Source organism: Hypanus sabinus, chromosome 11 (assembly GCF_030144855.1).
Source record: "Hypanus sabinus isolate sHypSab1 chromosome 11, sHypSab1.hap1, whole genome shotgun sequence".
Taxonomy (NCBI): domain Eukaryota; kingdom Metazoa; phylum Chordata; class Chondrichthyes; order Myliobatiformes; family Dasyatidae; genus Hypanus; species Hypanus sabinus.
This window is the reverse complement of record NC_082716.1, coordinates 29573141-29583936: the sequence shown is the minus strand read 5'-3', so window position 1 is coordinate 29583936 and position 10796 is coordinate 29573141.

Below are 10796 nucleotides of genomic sequence, written 5' to 3'. Positions count from 1 at the left end.
CTTCATCCCTTCCCCTCCTGGTTTCACCTATCACCTTGTGTTTCTCTCTCCCCTCCCTCCCCCACCTTTTAAATCTACTTCTCATCTTTTTCTTCTCCAGTCTTGCTGAAGGGTCTTGGCCTGAAGCGTCGACTGTACTTTTTTTCCACAGCTGCTGCCTGGCCTGCTGAGTTCCTCCAGCATTTTGTGGGTGTTGCATTGTTACTTGAGTGATAAGCAAACTGGAAAGGATCCATTGTAACCAGAAGTAAGGATTTAATGTGCTCCATGACCAGTTTCTCAAAGCATTTCATCATGGTTGATGTTAATGCCACCAGACGATAGTCATTCAGGCAGGTTACTGTCTCCTACTTTGACACTGGAATGATGGCTGCTGCCTTGAAAACCGAGGGGACAATGGACTGTTCCAGAGAGATGTTGAATATAGTCATCAGCACCTCGATTAATTGAGCTGCGCAGTCTTTCAGAACCCAACCTGGTATATAATTGGGCCCCACAACTTTGCGTGGGTTGTCTCTGGCCAGGGTCTTCCTCACCTTAGTTTCAGCCAGACGGGGTGTTTTCTCCCCTGAGGGGGAGAGTCGCCTTCCTCACCAGCACTTTGTTCTGTGCATTAAACCGGGTGTAAAAACCCATCGGGGAATGAGGTATCCTGGTCACTGATGTGCAGGGTAGACTTGTAGTCTGTGATCTTCTGAATTCCTTGCCATATGCACCTTGTGTCCCTGTTATCACAGAGGTAGCTGTGTATTCCCTGAATGCTCCTGTTTCGCCTTTCTGATGGAGCAGGAATGTGCAGTACTTGCTTCCCTGAGAGCTGTCACATTGCACAATCTAAAGGCAGCATCACAATCCCTCAGCCATGCGCCGACCTCTGCAGAAAGCCTTGGTTTCTGATTTGCCCTCATCTGGATGTGTTTCATGATGGTAACATCTTCAGTACATTTCTCTATGTGGCTGGTTACAGAATCCACCTATTGCTTGATGTTAATGTGGTTGCCATAGGTAGCGGCCTCTGTGAATGCTCTCCAGTTCGTGTTTTCAAAGCAGCCCTGTCCTGCAGTGCTGAGATTGCCCCCTCAGGCTAGGCTTTCACCACCTTTAGAACTGGTTTGATCAGTGATTTGCATGCTGGAATTAGCATTACAGTTAAAGTGATCTGGGAGCCCGATGTGTGGTCGAGGAACTGCTTTATATGCACCTGGCATATTACTATACACCAAGTCTAGTGTAATTTCACCTCTGGTAGCAAAACCAACATGCTGGTGGAATTTAGGCAGGACTGTCTTTAGGTTCACATGGTTAAAATCACCAGAGACAATGAAGATATCATTAGGGTGTTTGGTTTGAAAGTCACTGATGATGCTGTAGAGCTCACACAGTGCCTTGCTGGCATTAGCAGATGAGGAGATATATACAGCTACCAACACAACTGTAGAGAACTCTGCTGGTAAATAAAGTGGTCTGCATTGCACAAAAATGAACTCAATTGTCCATGAACAGTGGGGTGCCGCAGCTAGACCAGTTCTTATTTGTGTAAATACAGATATTGCCACTGTGGATCTTGCCTGAGTCTGTGGGGTTCCTGTTAGTCCAAAAGGCGCTGAAACTCTCCAGCTGGATGGCCACATCTGGTATGGAGTCCCACAGCCAATCTTTAGTGAGAATTAGTGCACAGATGTTCCTCGTCTCTGGCTGGTTCAGTATCAGGGGCAAGGAGTTCCGTTTATTTTGAAGAGAACGGGTTTGCCAGTAAGAATGAAGATGGCCCGAAGGGCTTCGATCTTAGCCCCTCCAATACCCCAGCGAGTTCACCTTGCTTTTGTTTTCTTACACACTGCTTTCGATGGCATCTCATGTGGGTGTCTGAAGCAGGCAATGGCGTGCGCTGTAAGCTCAAGCAAGCTGCTGAGCTCGTCTGCGGTCCAACAGTTCGCTAGCGAGGTGGAATTGCTGTGCACAGTATATTTAATAGCCAGCAGTGTTTTCCTGTCATAACAAAGACACACAGGACATAGACGAACTATTACACCCAGGGACAGAGTGGCAACTGTGTCTGAATGCGCCGCCATCTTTCCAATCCAATTCCAATTTCAACTTGTCAATTTCCATATAAAAATGGCATTTTTTTAAATTCAAACATTTTGGTGACAGCGGCCATTTACTTGTGCACTAGTAAATAAAGTGTGATTGAGGAACAAGCGCAAGTTTTCAGAATCCGGGTAATCAGCGATGGCAATTTTACAGAAGGGTGAAGGGGATGAGAGGCTTGTTTCTACATCCACAATACTTCTCCATGCCCTCAGGCTGACAACTGCAAGAGGAGCTATTGGCGGAGATGAAGCTCTGCACTGAGCAACGACTGACCCTTAGTGAAGTTTACCTGTCGTCGATTAACTGGACTCTGACAACTTGCATTCATTCCCCAATCACATTTCATTTTACTTGTGCACACGGAGAGCAGCGTGGCTCCACAATGTTATGAAGTTTGAACCAGGAAATGCCATACTTATCCAGAAATTGACCAGTTGTATACAAATATTGATTCAATAGAAACTTTGAATGCTTCTGAATCCCTTCATTTCAATATTTAAGTACCAATCATAATGCATATTTCAGCTGTTAATAACCAATTAAATCCATGTGTTAAAGGTCAATAATACTTTAGAATTAGTAAAATAAAGGTTCAGGAATAAGAGTTGCCTAAGAGACGTTTGTTTGCATCTTTATCTTGTCCTTTTCTGTTCAGTGACCTTGGTTCTGAGGCTTGAACAGAAAGTCTGTACATGAGTTTGTCTGCACGCTGTCTCCGTCAGCATATCACCTTTACTGTTATCATAGTGAACTTTCACACATAGAAAGGCTATACAAAGTGTCTGTGCACATTTTAACCCTTGCCTTGAAGCAATTTCCACTCATCCGCAGTGCTTCATTGGTAGCACATTTCAGAATGTGGTTGCTCCATAACTCAAATGAGTGCAGCCAGAGTAGAAATGGGTGACTGCCAGATGACCTGAGGGAAGGGAGAAATGACTCTGAGCATTGGGGAAAAGGATTTCTCCAGTGACTGTCCCTGGAGTTGAGATTATAGTGCCTTAGTTATGCATGGGGCAGGAAGTTCAGAAGAATAATATGGATTCAGTTCTTATGGGAAAAAATGTATTTTTACGGTCACAATGCGATCCCAAGATAATATGTTTTCTTCTAGATGCCAGGGATATCACTGAGCAACTTCAGAAAATTCTGGCAGCCCAGAAGTTGGACTGATATTGGGATACGTATTGCTGGATTAGAATGCATGTGCTATAAGGTGAAATTGGATACGCTTCAGTTGCATTGGACACTGAGGGTATATCTGACAGAAGTTTATTAAGTTATAAGAGGCGCAGACAGAATAGACAGCTGTTGAAATATTCCCCTGGGTGTTAGTGCAATGCTATTACAGCTTGGGGCATTGCAATTCAGAGTTCAACCCTGGCATCCTCCGTAAGGAGCCTCTGCACATCCTCCCTGTGGAATGCATGGGTTTTCTCTGAGTCCTCCACTTTTCTCTCCCAGTTCAAAGACGTACCGGTTATTAGGTTAACTGATCATTGTAAATTGTCCCAAAATTAGATTAGGGTTAAATCAGGGTTGTCAGGGGTTGGTGGACGGTTTGGCTCAAAGGGCCTATTTCTGCTGCAAATAAATAAATCAATCAATCAATCTCTGGTACTCGTGGGCAAATCATAAACACAAGAAGCTCTGCAGATGCTGGAAATGCAGAGTAACACACACAGAATGCTGGAGGATATCGGCAGTGGGAGATGATGCATGGTGGACGGCTTTGGATTGCTGGAGAGTAGTTTTGGGACAGCTGGAGACTATACACTCTTTAGAAAGCTTACTAGTTCTGTAGGAAGGGGAGGAGTGTTGAATTAGCTTAAACTAATGTGGCAGGAGGTGGAATAAGAAGTAAGTGTTAGAAAGGTTTGAAAAGGCATGGAAAGAATTGAGCAAGATAAATAACACATGGCAAGGAAGTTATAGACAGCACCAACTCAGGAGCGAGTACAAGGTGGTCTAATAAAGCTTTACAATGTGTATGTCCATATACAAGAAATATAAACAGTATAAAAGAGAAGTGGTGAGCTGCATCTGTATAGAGCCATTTGGATTTTCAATGTTTTATCAGTAACAGATCTGGCAAAATGTTTTAAGTATTCCTGGATTTATTTATTTGGAATAATAAACTATAGAGATGTATTTCTACTATTCAGATTATTCCATAGGCCACTAAATAGTGGTAAAAACATCAAGGAGCAAATTAGCAGGGAAATTGTTGATATTTGCAAAATCTATAGAGTAGGGATATTTGGTGTTTCAACAAACAACTTACTTAAATGTATTTTTTAACCATCTCCAGATACCGCTGGACACTGGGTACTTCAAGTACTGCAGGTCTACCTCATCAGCGAGTTTCTCATTGGAGGAGGAGATGGGAAGCTGAAACCTGTGTGGACTGTGTTGCTGCCTGCTGTAGAAAAGCATTGGAGTCAGTGCACAAAGTTGGTGGGCAGTCTAACAGTGAGGGTTTATCTTAGTCAGTTTTCTTGTGATCGCAAGACACTGTTGGATATTTTTAATGTGGAATGGGTCAAGTCAGGTTCACTAACTTATTGGCGGGACTGATGACACGGGAGCTGCGTGGCCTTGATGGTAGCACAGACTAGGCTCCATGCTGTGGTGCGGCCAACTAGGAGAGGTGACTTCAGAGGGGGTGAGGCATGGTGTCCATCCTGGCATTGATGCTGCCTTCCGGTATTTGCTTATGGAAGACAAGCTGGAATGCACCTGTCTGCAGACTGCTGAGGGCTTGTTCTTGCTGATGATATCCATGGAAATAGGGACTTGGGCAACAATATTTTTTTGTGTGACTATGTTTACTGCTATCTTAAAAGCTCTTTATTGTCTACAGCTCAGCATTCAATACCATCATCCCTTCAGAACTAATGAATAAGTTCCAAGACCTTGGCCTCAATACCTCCTTGTGAAATTGGATCCTTGACTTCCTCACTTGCAGACTCTAATAAGTTTGAATTGGCAACAACAGCACACCACAAGACTGTATGCTTAGCCCCCTGATCTGCTTGTTTCACTCTTATGCTTGTGTGGTGAAGCACAGCTCCAATGTCATAATTAAGTTTACTGATGATGCCACTATCATTGGCTGAATCAAAGGTGGTGATGAATTAGCACACAGGAGGGAGTTTGAAGATCTGGCTGAATGGTGCCACAACAATAGCCTCACACTCAAAGTTTGCAAGACCAAGAAGTTGATTATTGACTTTAGAGGACGAAACTGCTCTCTTGAACTAGTCCACATTGAGGGAGCGGAAGTGGAGGGGGTCAGCAACTTTAAATTCCTTGGTGTTATCATTGTAGTGAATCTGTCCTGGGTCAGTGCAGATAAATGCAATTATGAAGAAAGCATGTTAGTACATCTACTTCCTTAAGAGTTTGCAAAGGTTCAGCATGACATCTGAAACTTTGACAAACTTCTAAAGATGTATAGTTGAATGTGTATTGACTGGCTGCATCACAGCCTGGTATTGAAACACCAATACCATTGAACAGAAAATCCTACAAAAAGTACTGGATACGGGCCAGTCCATCATGGGTAAAGCCCTCCCCACCATTGAGCACATCTACACAGGAGGGCTGCATCCATCATCAGGTACCCCCGGAACCCAGGATATGCTCCCTTTTTGCTACTGCCATCAGGAAGAAGGTACAGGAGCCTCAGAGCTCAGCCTACCAGGTTCAGGAACAACTATTACCCCTCAACTATCAGAGTCCTGAATTAGTGAGGATAACTTCAGTGAACTCCACTTGCCCCATCATTAATGTTCCAACAACCTATGACTTCCAAGGACACTTTAATATCATGTTCTCAATATTTATTGCTTATTTATTTATTTATTATTATTATTTCTTTCTTCTTGTATTTGCACATTTTGTTGTCCTTTGCACGCTGGTTGAACACTCACAATGTCTTTCATTAATTCTTCTATGGTTATTATTCTATTATAGATTTGTTGAGTATGCCCGCAAGAATCTGAATCTCTGTGTTGTATATGGTGACGTATATGTACTTTGATGATAAATTTACTTTGAAGTTTGAACTTTGCTATATGTACCTTGTGCTCTGTATGACTGTTGGTACTGTGTTTTGCACCTTGACCCTGGAGAGATGCTGCTTTGTTTGGCTGTAGGCATGAGTATTCGTGCATAGTTGAATGACCATCGAACATGACTTTGAATCTGAACCGGAACCTGACGAAGGCAGTGTTCCTGAAATTGGTTTTGGGAAATGAGTTGGATAAATAGCAGTGAGGAAGTATCTAGGAAGTAGTGATCATAATATCACAGTCCTGGTGTGATGTTGTCCTGAAACACTGATTGTTTATTCCCCTTCATAGATGCTGCCTGTCTTGCTGAGTTCCTCCAGCATTTTGTGTGCTTTGCTCCAGATTTCCAACATCTGTAGAATCACTTGTGTTTCCGATTTCACAAGATTTGTATTGTGGTGAAATATAGACCGCTCTTTGGTAAATGAGTCAAGAGCAGAAGGGCCAATTCTATACAAAATCACATCAAATCTTAGTAGAACTGAAAGCAAGAAAACGCTTTTGGAACCCTTACAAAGGAAGATGGAGATGAGATTCTGGATGGGCTAAAAGTTGTTAAAGAGCTGGTACTGCAAGCTTCCCATGCCTGTCCCAGGTTCAGAAGCGAGGTATCCATGCTGCTGAAGTAATGAGGGAAGGAGACTGCAAAAGTTCTCGTTATAATTCAACAGCAGATTCAGCGGTGATGCATGAAACTTGTAAGATTCCAATTGTTACATTCTTGCTGAAAAACAGGTAGGGATAAACTTAAGATAAGTTTGCATGTGGACTTGCACAGAAGGTGCCACATATTAGTGTTGTCATCAAGTTTGAAGTCTATGAAAGCTTTCTTGCTCAGATACAAAATTGGTGAACAGCAAAGACAAGGATAGGAAATGTTCTTGTATTGGATTGGAGGGAAGTGAATGTTGGAATTCTGTGCTGGGGCCAATGAGTTCCCACAGCAATGGGAAGAGGGTTGAGGAATGGATGGGTTTATTGCTCTTACACAGAGATGGTCCACATGGCACGAGATAAATTGCTCTCTTCAGTGTTTATTAAAAAAGATTGTCATTTTAAATGAGTGTCATTTAAAAAAAATTGGATAGGTATATGGACAGGAAAGGAATGGAGGGTTATGGGCTGAGTGCAGGTCGGTGGGTCTAGGTGACAGTAAGCGTTCGGCATGGACTAGAAGGGCCGAGATGGCCTGCTTCTGTGCTGTAGTTGCTATATGGTTATATGGTTATTACCATTTTGTGATTCCATGATATCTGTTGAGCTATTACATATTTAGGGACAGATGCCTTGACACATCTGTTTCATGGAGCTTCCTCATATTTGTGCAGATGTCCTTGATGCTGAGAGCGAAAGTTGTTTCCATAAGATATAGGAACAGAATTCAGTGATTTGGCTCATTGAGTCTGTTTCACCATTCCATCATGTCTCATTTATTACCCCTCTCAAACCCATTCTCCTGCCTTCTCCCTGTAACCTTTGACACCCTTCCAATAGATTCATTAGAATTCTTTGAAGGTTAGGTGCCACTCAAGGGTCAATGTATTCTATATTGAAGCGCGTCACGTTTTCATCTTGAATTGAATAAATGCTGCTTCTTTATGTGTGATGTGATGAAATCTGAGCTACGATTCGGCAGACTGTCAAGGTTCTTACTGCAAGCGTTGAAGTAAGTAAAAATTATTTTAGATTTCTTGATTTCCATTTATTGATCAGAATTACAGTATGTATTTCTCTGTTTATAAGAAATTATAATTATGTGAATTATAGTTTACTCTTAATCCACTATGTAAGTTGGGGTTTGCCAGCAAAAATGGATGTATTGGACTGCACAGTTATAGAAACCAGATGGTGCTGCTTCCCCGGGGAGTTATACACACAAACAAACTTGGATTACTAAGAAGCCACACACAGATGTTTTACAAGTCCATGAGCTAGTTGGGTCAGACATAATGTTTGCTGCCAATGAATCTATTCAGGAATAGCATTGGGCAGCCAATGAGTGTGACAAATAAACCATTATTACTCTATATTTATTACACTCCATGGCTTTCTAATGCTATGTTTAGTAAATTTCTTATGGTGGTTTAATGTACACTGCTGGCGTTGTGGTTAAGTTACTGGACTAGCAACTAGAGGCCTGCCTTATTGATCTGCAGGTGTGAATTAAAATTCCATTGTAGCAGCTGGGGAATTTAAATTCAAGTAAATAAATATCTCTGGAATTAAAGTAAAAGCCAGAGTTTATCATGTAGATCCTAAAACTGCTGGATTGTGTTTAAAAGTCGAATTGATTCCCAATTTCCTTCAGGGAGAGAAAGCTGCTGTCCAAACCGGGTCTGGCTTATTTCCAATTTCAGACCCATCAGAGTGGTTGACTGAGATGCCTTATCAAGCTATTCATTTAAAGAGTACAGAGGGATGGATAACAAATACCAGGAGCATTCCATGAGCTAATGAGAGAAAGTAACATGGACTGCTTGTGGGCTGAACATAAAACAACCACTCCATTGTTTTTGAGCTGAGAGATGGCTATACCACCACAAGCCAGATTTGGGAACATTTGTGATAAAGTTATAAAGCATGACAGTCAATATGTCTGTGATATACATGTAATGTTTGTTCTGTGTTAAATTGTCCATTGATGTTTTTTTTAATATCTAGCCACAATGTGGCCATGGTTGTAATGTCACTTACTTCGAGCAAGATCAAATTTATGTTGCAATCTGCTAATATTGGCATCTGAGGATAAGACAAATACTTGCATGGATTTGGAAGCCAATTGTCTATTAGGTTTTTGGTTTACTTTGTGTTTCAGTGGGTCCTATTACGAAATAATTGATATAGATCAGGTCAACTTATTTGATTATCAAGGACTGGCAATGCTTTTGATTGATAGCTTTCAATGATTGGTTAAAGATGTGGTTGAAGCTCAACCCAGAGCGCTCATAGTTCATATCACAGGCAGCTTTATGACTAGATGCTCATGATGTGGTTATTTAGTTTTGTGATATGGACAAGTAATCCAAGTAAATTTTAAAAAATTTCTATATTACAACACTGAAAGATGACGTTCAATGCACTGAGCTCTCTGCAGATGAATTCCGTGAGTGCCAAACACATCCTTATTTCCTGGCTTCTCCGGTCTTTTGTGCGTTGCTCTGGATTTCCATCATTTGCAAAATCCCTTGTGTTTCTTATATCCTGGTAGTCCTGTAACTTATTTTCTCTGTCTCTCTCTCATATTCACCAGCTCTCTATCACTCCTTTGTCTCGATCTGCATGAAGGGGTCTTTTACAGTAGTCCATTAAGTTATCTGTCTGTCTTTAGGACATGAGAAGTCAAACCAAGGAAATAAAACTATAGTCACTAGGGGAATGTGCAGCTCAGCGAATCAGGAGGCATCTATGGAAGAAAATTGATAATTATTGTTTCAGGTCATGACCTTTCATCTGCACTGGGCAGACTGAATCTGGGTGCCTGAAGCTGTAAGACAGTAGCACTAACTGCAGCAGCATCACTGGAGAAAGTTTTCTTATACAAGTAATGAACAATCTAAATTCAAGGGTCATTATATTGTTAAGTGAACTGGAGAAGAGTATTTGCTTTGTGAAATTTTTAGGAAGATTCTAAATGTACTGTGTAGGAACTATGTATCTGTTCTCTATCTGATTTGTATTCTGTGCTGCAGGGTTTATTATGGTAACTAGTCACATTAGCAGGGGAATGGAAAGCGTGAAGGGAATAAGTTACGTACTCTTGCTTACTTCATGGCAGTTTGTAACTTCGGAACGACGGAGGTCATATCACTTAATATTGCATCAGCATTATATGCTGCTAATTGCTAATAAAGGATTTGACTCTTCGAAACAATCATTGGAGCAGAGGGTGTGACATACAATTATAACAACCCTGTGGCAGTCTCCGGCTAGTGGCAATTCTTTTGTTTTGATTTTAAATTAATTTTGTCACTATATTCTCTACGCAGGGTTATTGTTGCTTCTTAATTTGTTGGTTCATGAGGCTTGGCCTCATAGGGTATATATATCTTGATTCACCAACTGAAGATGAGGAAATTGAATGTTATGTTCCATTTCTTTAGAGCAGAGAGTTAACATTTTCATCTTGAAAACTTTGTTTTGATATTGGACACATAGAGATTGCAAAATCCACTCCATCTGAAGAGCATATCATTTTAAAGAGTTCACAAGGTCTTCATTTATTGCAATAACTCAAAGATGTTTGATAATTGTATTGAAACACAGAAGCAGAGAAAACCTACAGCACAATACATGCCCTTTGGCCCACAAAGCTGTGCCGAATATGTTCCTACCTTAGAACTACCTAAGCTTACCCATAGCCCTCTATTTTTCTAAGCTCCATGTACCTATCCAGGAGTCTCCTAGAATACCTTATCGTTTCTGCCTTCACCACTGCTGCCGGCAGTCCATTCCACACACCCACAACTCTCTGCGTAAAATCTTACCCCTGACATCTCCTCTGTACCTATTTCCAAGCATTTTAAAACTATACCCTCCCATGTTAGCAATTTCAGCCCCGGGAAAAAACCTCTGACTATCCATACGATCAATGCTTCTCACCTTCTTATACACCTCTATCAGGTCTCC